The sequence below is a fragment of the Salminus brasiliensis genome, chromosome 2 (assembly GCF_030463535.1).
Source record: "Salminus brasiliensis chromosome 2, fSalBra1.hap2, whole genome shotgun sequence".
In the NCBI taxonomy this organism is placed as follows: Eukaryota; Metazoa; Chordata; class Actinopteri; order Characiformes; family Bryconidae; genus Salminus; species Salminus brasiliensis.
In genome coordinates, this window is record NC_132879.1 from 20700394 (window position 1) to 20711523 (window position 11130).

The following is an 11130-nucleotide window of genomic DNA, read 5'->3' on the forward strand; positions in this document are numbered from 1 at the left end:
CACGCCCTGCCCAGATCACAAAAAAATAATAATAATAATGATCACACACTTCTGCTGTCGTGCCTGCTGTTCTTTAAGACACTTTTGAAAGACCTGTCATGTTCTCCCAACCAAATAAAGACGCTGAGATTTCGCCATCTGGACAAAGCCCCCGTTTGCTCCGTAATTACTGCTGCAATCATTTTCGGGTGTGAAGTGCATCCATAGGCTCTGTTCTTTGTGCATGTTCCAGGGCTGATTGGTATGCAGATGAGGAGTCGACATGCTTGGATACAGCAGGATGATTTCCCTGTGTGATGCACACTCAATCAGATCAAGATCCACCATGTCAAACTGACCGCCAAGAAGAGAGCAGCAGCTGTTTTGGTGTGCTTTGCCCATACACTCACACTCAATAAAGGTTCTTAAAGGGGTTCTTTGAGTGATGCCTTAGAAAGAACCATGTTTGTGATGAATGTGTGAGTGTGAAGAACCTTTTAGAGGTCTGAAGTTGATATAAAGGTTCTTTACACTCACATATCTTTAAAATAAATGCCCCACATTTAACTTCTTATGCATGCAGATCTGGAATCAGTTGATGCTCCTTTCAGTTGCACTGGACTACAGCCACTAATGTAAACTGACTTTAGATCAGTGTTCTCACTCTAATACTCTACATATGGCCCAATGTTCTTTAAGGAACCAAAGGTGATTCTTCTTTGGCATCGCTTAATGAACCATTTAAAAAATGTTTATTTTGTGACACAGATGATGCTAATGTAAAGTTTAAGGCTGGGTACCAGTGGATGAGGAGAATGCTGAAGCTGACTTTCTTTCTTTCTTTCTTTCTTTCTTTCTTTATAATGCCAATGGACATGAAACGGCAACGTTTAGACATGGACCAAATTTTCCTTGGAGCACAGAAATGCACTGAACCAGCCTGATATATTGGCCTTCATTGTTTTTTTCTGAAAAGGAGTGGAACAGCTATGTCATGAATTATGGATTTTGCCTTTGGTTACAAAGAGGAAGACTAAATGACCTTGTTAATTACCAATGAAGGAACACTAATGGAATTACGGAGTGATGTTAAAAAGCTCTGTAAAGTCGGAAACTGTAATATTCGGTAATTGCATCGCCAGCCTCCCTGTCGTGAGGCCACTAATGCTGCGCTAGCGCTTTAATGCCAGACTAGCTTTCTAAGCATACTAGACATTCAAGCCAGTGTTAATTCCATTGAAATGAAATTGGGGGAAATCTTATGGAAGGCTTCCAAGGATAAAAGCCACATTAACACAGCAAAGCAGAATCTGACATTTTGCCTGCCCCCCAGCCTCAAATTGACATTCTGTGCCTTGAGTAAGGAAGCATAGTGGGACTGGGAGATCTCATTAAAAAAAACAGTTGGAGGTGAGACTGGTGGAAAATCAAATTTGCCATCCGGAGTCTCCGTTTCGGTCTCACATGTCTGATAAAATTCTTCATGGTCTACATTACACAATAGCAGCACAATAGTTTACAGACACAAATGCTTGCCTAATGTCTAGGAGACTTCCAGTTGACTTCTACATCAGCACTATCATACATTTAAAAGGTACAGTGATAGTGTCACTTTGTTCTCGTGCTCCCAGGAAGCGTGCTGGAGTCAGACTTCTCTTTTGTATTCATTATTCCGGATTCACGGAGAGGAACATTGAAATGACCCACTGTCTTACTTGAATCCACGGCAGTGTCATGGGAGTAAAGCTAACACATCATGCTGAGAATAAAAGGAAAGTAAACTTCCCCTGCTCGTACAGGGCCTGAGTCCGTTGTCTCCCTAAGCTCACTTCAAGAGGGTAAAAGAGAGGAACAGAGGCTCATATTTCGTCAGAATGAAGCTCTAGAGAGAAGTCCTAGCTTGTCCGCTGCTTCAAAGAACATTTATACTAGTCATTGTTAGAGAACCGCTCCCAGTGAGTGTACTTCATTTTTCCTTCAGTCAGTACAAATCAACTTTGGATTCCTCTCCTTCAAAGCCGAGGTGATTTTTAGTTAGTCTGGTGTCACTGTCATGCAAAAAAGAAAGGTTCCGTCCAAAAGGCAACTTAAAAAAATAAAAAAATAAATAAATAAAAATTTATACATCAAGTCATTCTGGAGCATTTTTATTGGTCTATTTATCATTAAATTTCAACAATGTAAAGAACAACTGCCAGATTCATGTAAAAAAGTTACAAACGGCAACAGTTAGGAACCAATGCTTTTGTGGCACAGCTACTATAGTAAAAGTCATTTATCCTCATTAAGCATATTCAAACAAGAGAGCTTTCTTAACTGACATCCTCTTGATGAAAGCAAACTGTTCTAGGCGTGGGTAGTGGATGGGCCTTTTTAGCTTTTAGCCCTCCTGTCTGGATATGCCTTTGCCCTTTTTCTCTGTCAACATATTGGGACTTGACTGAGAACACCACTGGAAAACTACCAGTAAGTCTTTAGTTAGGCATTTACTTAGTCATCATGAAAGTGGGCTGGACACTGAAGCTGTCCTGAAAGTAAAAACAGAAACAGAAATCTGAACCTAAAAACAAGCCCTATTATATTATTTTGGTTCCAAAAAGCTGCACGTGTTTTCACTATGACTAGGTGAACAAGATTATTCAAATGTGTTCTTACTTTGTGGCTGAGGGAGACTTCACTGTCACACTTGCATCTTGCCGTGTTGACAGGATTTCCTCTCAGTTGCTTTTACAGACTATGTTTGCTGTTTCCTCTGGCATTGTTCTATTTGCAGAAGTCTGTGTGTGCATTGCAGATTTTTTCACAACCCATTCATAACCTTGGGACCTTTTTAATCGATTATTTCAGTAGAGTCCACCTTTAGTTGAAGATGACTAATGAAATTGCTTTTTCAGTAGCCCCGTAGCTGTCTTCTGTTTCTGCTCTTCTGTAAAGCGAGTGAGGTGGGTTTCCATTAGTCAGGCATATGACACACAGGGATCCAGCTCACTGTACAGACAGTGACGACTGGAAGCTAAATCTAAACAGGACTTCACTTCCCTGCCACTGCACCCAAACACAGGCTGGGCTCTCCACGTGTTTGTACAGCGCAAAGCCCTGGGCCTTTCACCCAGCCTAGTCATGCTCCCCTGATGGGGCCGACTCATCCTGCCTTATCATCACCCCACTCGCCCCACTCAGCTATGTTAAATAGCCCTGGAATGAAGAGCGGGCAGAAGAGCCTCTATTCACTAACTACTGGCTCCTAGTCATGAATTATAAACAATCACTTCCGCTTGTAGCAACTGGGACCTAGGTAGAAGACAGACAGAAAGAAGGACAGGTGGGAAAAGGTGATTGATGGAAAGTAAGAAAAAAGAAGGATGGATGGAAAGAAAGAAATGGTTGAAAGATTGTTTGGATAGATATAAGGAAGAACTGATGGATTGTTGACAGATTAGAAAGATGGATGGACATTTAAAAAAGGCAAGGAATGGGTGTGTGGATGATGGGCAGAAAGATGCATCAATTAATTGAAAGAAATAGACAGAAAGAAGGAGGTAGACATTTGCAAATGTAAGAAAATGTGAGAAAGAGTTCAGGATGCAGGGTCAGTCAGGACCAGTCTTGTCTTCTTAGCATGTAATTACTAGCTTCAGTTTGCGTAATATGAAACAGAAAAAGGAACACTGATCTATGTCCATCTCCAGTCTTCCTACATAATAAACCTCATTAAGAGCCTCCATCTGTGCTTGTGCTTTTAGATTAGTTATTTGATAGTTATTGAGTATCAGTAATATATCACCTACCTAGTGAAGAAGCAGCAGTGAAGCATCTGAATACATTGAAGTACATTTCTTAAGGAGATACTGCTGATTTGTTATATGTTGATGTCACTTGGTTAAACAAATTCACCTTAATTGTCACTAACATTTAAGCCTAGCCCTGGATGTAATCTTAACCTTAACCTCAACTCAACCCTGGCTCTAACACTTACCTTAACTTTGAACTTAACCCAAAACCTAACTCAGGCCCTAATCCTGTATTTAACCTAAACTCAAAACCTAACTCTGGCCCTAAACTTAACCTTAACCAAAAACCTAACTCAGGCCCTAATTCTGTATTTAACCTAACCTCAAAACCTAACTCTTGCCCTAAACTTAACCTTAACCCAAAACCTAACTCGGGCCCTAATCCTGTATTTAACCTTAACTCAACCTAACTCTGACCCTAACCTTAACCTTATCCCAAAAACCAACCCTGGCCCTAACCTTAACCAAAAACCTAACTCGGGCCCTAATCCTGTATTTAACCTTAACCAAAAACCTAACTCGGGCCCTAATCCTGTATTTAACCTTAACTCAAAACCTAACTCCTGCCCTAACCTTAACCTTAACCTTAACCTTATCCCAAAAGCCAACCCTGGCCCTAACCTTAACCTCAACCAAAAACCTAACTCAGGCCCTAGTCCTGTATTTAACCTTAACTCAAACCCTAAGCCTAGCCCTAATCCTACCCCTAACTTTAACCTCAACCCAATACTCAAGCCTGGCCCAAATCCTATTACTAACTTTAACCACAACCCTATACCCAACCCTGACTCTAACCCTGACTTTAACCTTATCCTAAAACCTAACCACTGCCCTAATCATGTATTTAACCTTAACCTAAAACCTAACCCTCAGCCCTAATCCTAACCCTTAGTTTAACCTCAACCCAAAACTCAACCCTGGCCCTAACCCTAACCTAAACCCATACACTAACCAGGCCTTAATCCTAAATTTAACCTCAACCCAAAACCCAATCCTAGCCTTAACCCTAACTTTAACCGATAAAGGACTAATCTAAAAAGGGCCACTCAAAATTAAGCTGTTTTCAGAGAAAAGTGTATTTCCTGCCTAATGAAGAAAACGCTGTGGTCTGTGGCCTCAGTGGCATGACTGGTTTGGAGAGCAGAAGTTACTGAGGCCTTTTTTTTTTTTTCAAGCCACTGTGCTTCCGTGGTGGTATTACACACCACATGAAACCTCCAGTATCTACCACTAGTTACATCCTGTTACACCACTGACAGTCATCTGGCAGAATCAGCTCCTCAAACAGCTTATTTCTGAGCAAAGCCGAGAAGTACTTGATCTGTTCTGCATTTTATCATATAGTTACTTCAACTGTTTAAAGTACATGATTCTAGTTGCTAAACACTCGAGGGGATTATCACAGCAAGGTTTAAAATCAGTCATGTACTTTTTATTTTCATGTGGCCTCACCAGACGACCATGCACAGCAGTTTGGGCTAAAAGGGAAAAAGTACATCACTTTTAAGGAATGCAGAGGAAGTTCCATTAGTCGGCAAGACGGTTAGCACAGGACGCACCAACCACCAGACGACATTAAGGCTCATATCCACTGAGTCATGCCAGAGACCATGCTGCTGGAAAGCTCTGCTGGATGATTTACTGCTGAGTGAACAGTCTAACGTGTAATTTTAGGATAAAACGCTCGGCAACATTGATAAAACCTCCTGTGTGCTGTTAGAGCTGCTACAGAGGGAATCTCACTAGAGTCACTCTGAGCCTTTTAAAATGACTCTCATTGTACATGATTTATAAGCTACATTATATTACTAATTAATAATCTGGGTTACTATTTGATCCTGGGTAGTACTGTTATCATTTCCAACAATTTGAGATCCGCATATACTGCTGCTGTAATCTGCTTTCCTGTATAGCTCTAACAGTATGTTTACCGCAGAGCATTCATATGCATGAGAAAGCTGCTGTGCTGCTCACAGTCAACCTGAAGTCACTGACCACTATTACCTTGTTAGTTCATGCCTCTGGTTATATTAAGCTTAATTCTTCACATCAAAAGACAAAGTTATTGTTTGCAGTACTGCTTGACACCTCTAAAACATCTTCTGAGTATTGATTATCTGTGGCACTGTGCATCAGAAAGTGGTGCAAATAAAATTAACCAACAATATCCTGTTGGCCTCCCCCTCCCATCACGCACTGAGAAAAAACGCTTAGTTCTCTGATACTGTATTACACAGAAATACACCATCAGGGGCAATGGTGCCTGCAGTGGTTAGAGCACTGGATTATTGATAGCAGGGTTGTGGGTTTGATACCTTGGCTCACCAAGCTGCCACTGTTGGGCCTCTGGACAAGGCCCTTAACCCTCTCTGCTCCCTGGGCGCAGCAGCAGAGGCATGTGTGCTCACTTGAAGAATGCTTTAATGGTTCTTTGCCAGGTCAAAAGGTTAACTTGTATGGTGGAAAAGCCCAAAAAGGGTTTCACTACTGCTGTGAGTCAAAGTACTGTGTAGAACACCTTTGCTAAGAGTGTATAGGGAGTGCGTGGTTATGGTTTCTCATTCAGTGACTTTAACCTCAGAGCAACCTGCTTTTCTTGAAATCTGGAAAATGCAAAAATGGAATATGTATTCTAAAGCCCTCTTTTTATGCCTTCCTGCCAGTTTGTAATTTTAACACATATTTGAGTGTTGATGGTTTATTTCTGTTAGATTTTCATGGACAAGTTGTACATTTTAAGATAACCCTCAACATTATAAGTGTGGTACAGCAAAGAAATTCCAGACTCTGCTTGTGAAAGAGAAAGCTGCTGTGGTGCTTCTCTCTGTTGGTGACAGCGTTTAAGACGGTAAATGGTTTGCCCTTGTCTTTAGTCAGCAATGACCTTATTGGAAATGAAGCCATTTAGGAACAGTGATTCTTCCCTCGACACCTGTCTAAAAGACCTTTAAAAGACAAAAACATGAGTCACCCTTTTTAATGTTCCTGAGATGTACAAAAGCACGTTAAACACAGAATCCTAGCTAAGACTAACACTTGACTCTATTATTCGAGTGCACCTGTGTGGGTCTGTAACATTAAGATTAATGCTCTCAATCTTTTCACTCTGGAAAAGAGTCTAGTAGTCTGAGTCTGAGAGTACAGTATGTCTTTTAAAGCCTCTAACAGGATGTTCTCCTCATCTTCATCTGCAAATCCTCTTTTTGAAGTGAATGATGATGAAAGTGCTGCTATTTTTAATGTCAGATCATTCGGAACATCGAATTTGATCTCCAGCCTTCGGTAGTGCATCTTCCATACAGATTAAATCACATTGGAATCACTTGACATCCATCCATCTATCCATCCATCTTCTTATTCACTTATTCCTGGTCACAGTAGGTCCAGAGCCTACCCGGAATCGATGGCTGCAATGCAGGAATACCCCCTGGGCAGGATGCCAGTCCATTGCAGGAGACCACACCCACCCATTCACTCAAAAGTAACTGTTCCCCAAAAATCTTAGTAATAGCTACTCCATATGTAATGTTAAAATGATGTGTACCTTAAACAAGTAAACTAAGAACTTTTTTTGTATAAATTTGTATAAATCTGAGTACTCTAAGGTTAAATATGTGTAGGACAGTAGCTTTTTTCATGGTGACATGTTCTGCAAACAGCACACTTTACAGCACAGGAAGACTACAGCAAGCATTGGACAAATCTCATCTGAAGAACAGATTGGCAGCATTGAAGGAACCAATGTTATGCCCCTGGAGAGAGAAACTGGGACAGCCATTGTTCTCTGAGGTGTTTTGGAAATGGCCTGCATGCTGCTTTCTCTCTACTAGACAGCAGCTTAGCAATGGAAATGCTGTGTAGTATATGAGAGAGAGAGAATAATAATGACACCTTCCATATTGTACAGTAATGTACAGTATACTCTTTTAAAAAGGGTCCTGGTTCACCTAGAAAGAAACATTAGTTGGTACAGAACCTTTATTATGTGAAGGTTCTTTAAATTGTAAACCTGTTACAATCTTCATTAACAGAACCATCCATTGCAGTGGCCCATCCACATCCCTGTCGGACAAAAACCTTGTATCTCCATTTGTCCATCTCCTGTAAAGTTGTTATTTTGGAAATGTGAGGTTTTTGAGTGACCATGACAAAATGTATCCGGTTTAAGGTGAACAGCAAGGAGGCGCAGCAGGTAGTGTGGCTGCTGGACTGTTCTGTATTTCTGGGGTTGAAAGTCTGATCCTTGCTCTGGTGTCTGTGTGTGAGGAGTTTGGTGAGTTCATGTGGATTTCCTCAGTGTACTCCAGTTTCCTTCCAACTTCCAAACACATGCATGGTGTTATGCTACCCTGCAGCGGACTGGCGTCCTGTCCTGGGTGTATTCCTGTCTTGCACCCACTGTAACCCCGACCGGAAAGAAATGGATAAGAGGATGGATGGATGGTGTTGATGGTGGAGAAAGCAAGGCACTGGAACCTTGCTTCTGCTCTAATCTAGCATTGCTAGCTGCTGGAGTGAATCAAAGAACCATTAATTATCAGGTTTAAACGCATTTAAGGAAACCTTTTGTTCCATTTTGTTATATTTATGACCAGAAATTTTGGGGGCTTTTTTAAAATGTATTTATCCTGAAGGAACATGCCCCCACACTCCCCTAGTAAAGCTCTAACCACTCTATCCACCCACTGAAAGGTTCCTTATAGAACCAAAACTGTTAAAATAACTCTTTGACTCCATTTACTTTTTAATATATGGACAATATATGATCATATTATATGATAATATGTTATTAACTCTGCCGTCAGTATCTTATCACAAGTCTTACCCTGTTTATGGCCGTACTTCTTGTAACTAGAGGCAAAAACAACAAGCCATCACCATGGCAATAGCAAAAACAGGAAGAGAGGATAGGGGAAGGTGCTAGATCAGATTAGACCCTATATAAAAATACTAATCAAACACTGTAAATATAAACTGATCTGTTTACACAAACATTTGTTCTTCCTAATGTTGGACCATCTGTACAGAACCTTAGCAAACGCTAGCATGTTCAATGTGTTTTCACACACACACACCATCAAAAAACACTCACATCATCCTCGTCCAATCCACCATGATTTCAGGAGTTGAAATAAGATGTTAAAGCCAGAATTTGAGTGAAATGCTTGTTTATTTTCAGTCGATTTAAATCTAAAGCTGATAACAGTGAGAGATAAGGAATGAGGAGAGTAAAGACCAGCTGTATTAGTAACCCTCTCTCCATCCGGGCCAGAGACAAGAGAGAGAAGAAGGAGGAGGGGAGAGGGGGCAAACAAGACTACAGTCTTCATAGCAATACTCCTAAACCACTACAGTTCCCACAATACCAAATCCAACAACTTACAGTTGAAACCAGGAGCTGTCGGAAGTCATGCTGGAATATCTGGTCATGTGGAAAATATGGTATTTATGAGTTAAGTGCACATATATGCTTTTTTGATAAACCCAAATTTGGGGGGGATTGTCAGTCTGAAAAATGCAGATAACTGTAAACTGTTTAAATTGGTTATCTGTTGTTGTTTTTTAGCACCAACAAAAACTCTGCAGTCTCTGGTTTTAATGGTTTACTCTCATCCACACGAAAAAAACAGATAACTACATGGTTTGGGAAATGGTGGCTCAGTGGTTAGAGCGCCGGGCGCCGGGGTTATGGGTTTGATTCCCGGGATCGGCAAGCTGCCACTTTGGACCCTTGAGCAAGGCCCTTTACCCTCTTTGCTCCCTGGGCGCTGGAGTTGGCTGCCCACCGCTCTGGGTGTGTTTACTCACTGCCCCTAGTTGATGGGTTAAATGCGGAGGACACATTTCGCTGTACATAGTACAGTGACAAATACCTTAACTTTTTTACCTTCATGCTACTGAAACGTCATACTAGACAGAAATTGGGGCACATCTAATGCTCACACTTTTCTCTTTGTTTGTGTTGTTTGCTTTAAATGTAACCATACCTGTTCTCTGTTGGCAACAGAAAAAAAAGTAAGTAAACAAATTTTTCCCATGGTGCTCGTGTTGTTTCCGACCATAACGGCTTGAACAGAAACACGACGTACTTATGAGCTCCAAAGTCATAAGTCTGACCTTTTTAAGGTGGACTTGAAGGCAGCATATGCTCAACATTAAATACAAATACGGATGGAGCCTTCTGTCCACACTGAAAGCTTACGGATACGGACAGAATGGGGTAGTACCACTGGATACAGTGGGAGCAGTGTAGCCAATGGTTGAAGCGAAACACGAACACTGCCATATGGACACGAAGAATCTGTGGTGAAACAGAAACCTATGGTGGAACGTTTTACTACGTTTTAAGCCGTTTACAGAGTGTTGTCCAGTTCCAGAGACTTCAGTGTAAACGCTCCACAGATAGGCTCTTAGTAGCATCCAGCAGTACTCTCACATTCTTCACTTGGCATTGACATTTGAATACACAGCTACACAGTGGAAGTGGGTGGGAGGACAACGTCCTGTTAGCATTGGTAACTGCTTAGATTGTGAGCACGGCTAGTTAAACAGAAGCACATTTACTTAGCAGCATAAACTGTGCAGCAATGAATGCTACATTGATTCTTCAATTATTTTGTCGCCCTGCAGACCCTTGTTGGTTTACTGTTGCTCTATACTGGTATACTGGTCCATGTGCGCTGACCTAACACACACACACACACACACACACAACTCCTTTGTGGGTGGCACATGAATAGCTCAGTCATCTGTGAAGTCTGATCAAGACCAAATCCAACCTCAGGAGACCCCTGCAACTCCAGCCTGGAGTCCACCGAGTTCTCTCTTCAATGGCACTCAATTGTTTGTTCCGCCTGTTCATTAGCACTGACCACTGCGCACATTTCCCAACCACTCAGCTAGCCCGTCCTGACCACACGCTCCATGCTGCAGGCGGAGCGGTTACGTCACTGCACATTGTCTCCAGAGTCTTGGTCAATGGCCAGGTCTTCAGCAAATCTTTCATTATGAGCTTGCTGTATTTATAGCTAGAGCAATTCCTTCATTCGCTCTGTGCATGGATGTAGCTGCCTCTCATTACCTGTTTAGATTCAGCCCAGTTTGTCCTTTTTATTTTTTAGAGATACAGAGCTGATACATTTAACCCTTCCTCAAGTTAGTCCAGAGGGAGTTTTTTTAGCATGAGCGCTGCTGTAGTTCTGTAACACTCTTGAACTCCTGCACCATTTAAGGTGGAACAGAAACTTCCTGCAGGGGAAGTCTGATCATTGGACGTATTTGATGAATCAGTAGAATTAAAGCTGGTAGTTCAGTCTGATGAGTCTGGTGGGACCGCAGAGGGTTAAGGAAAGGGTTAAGG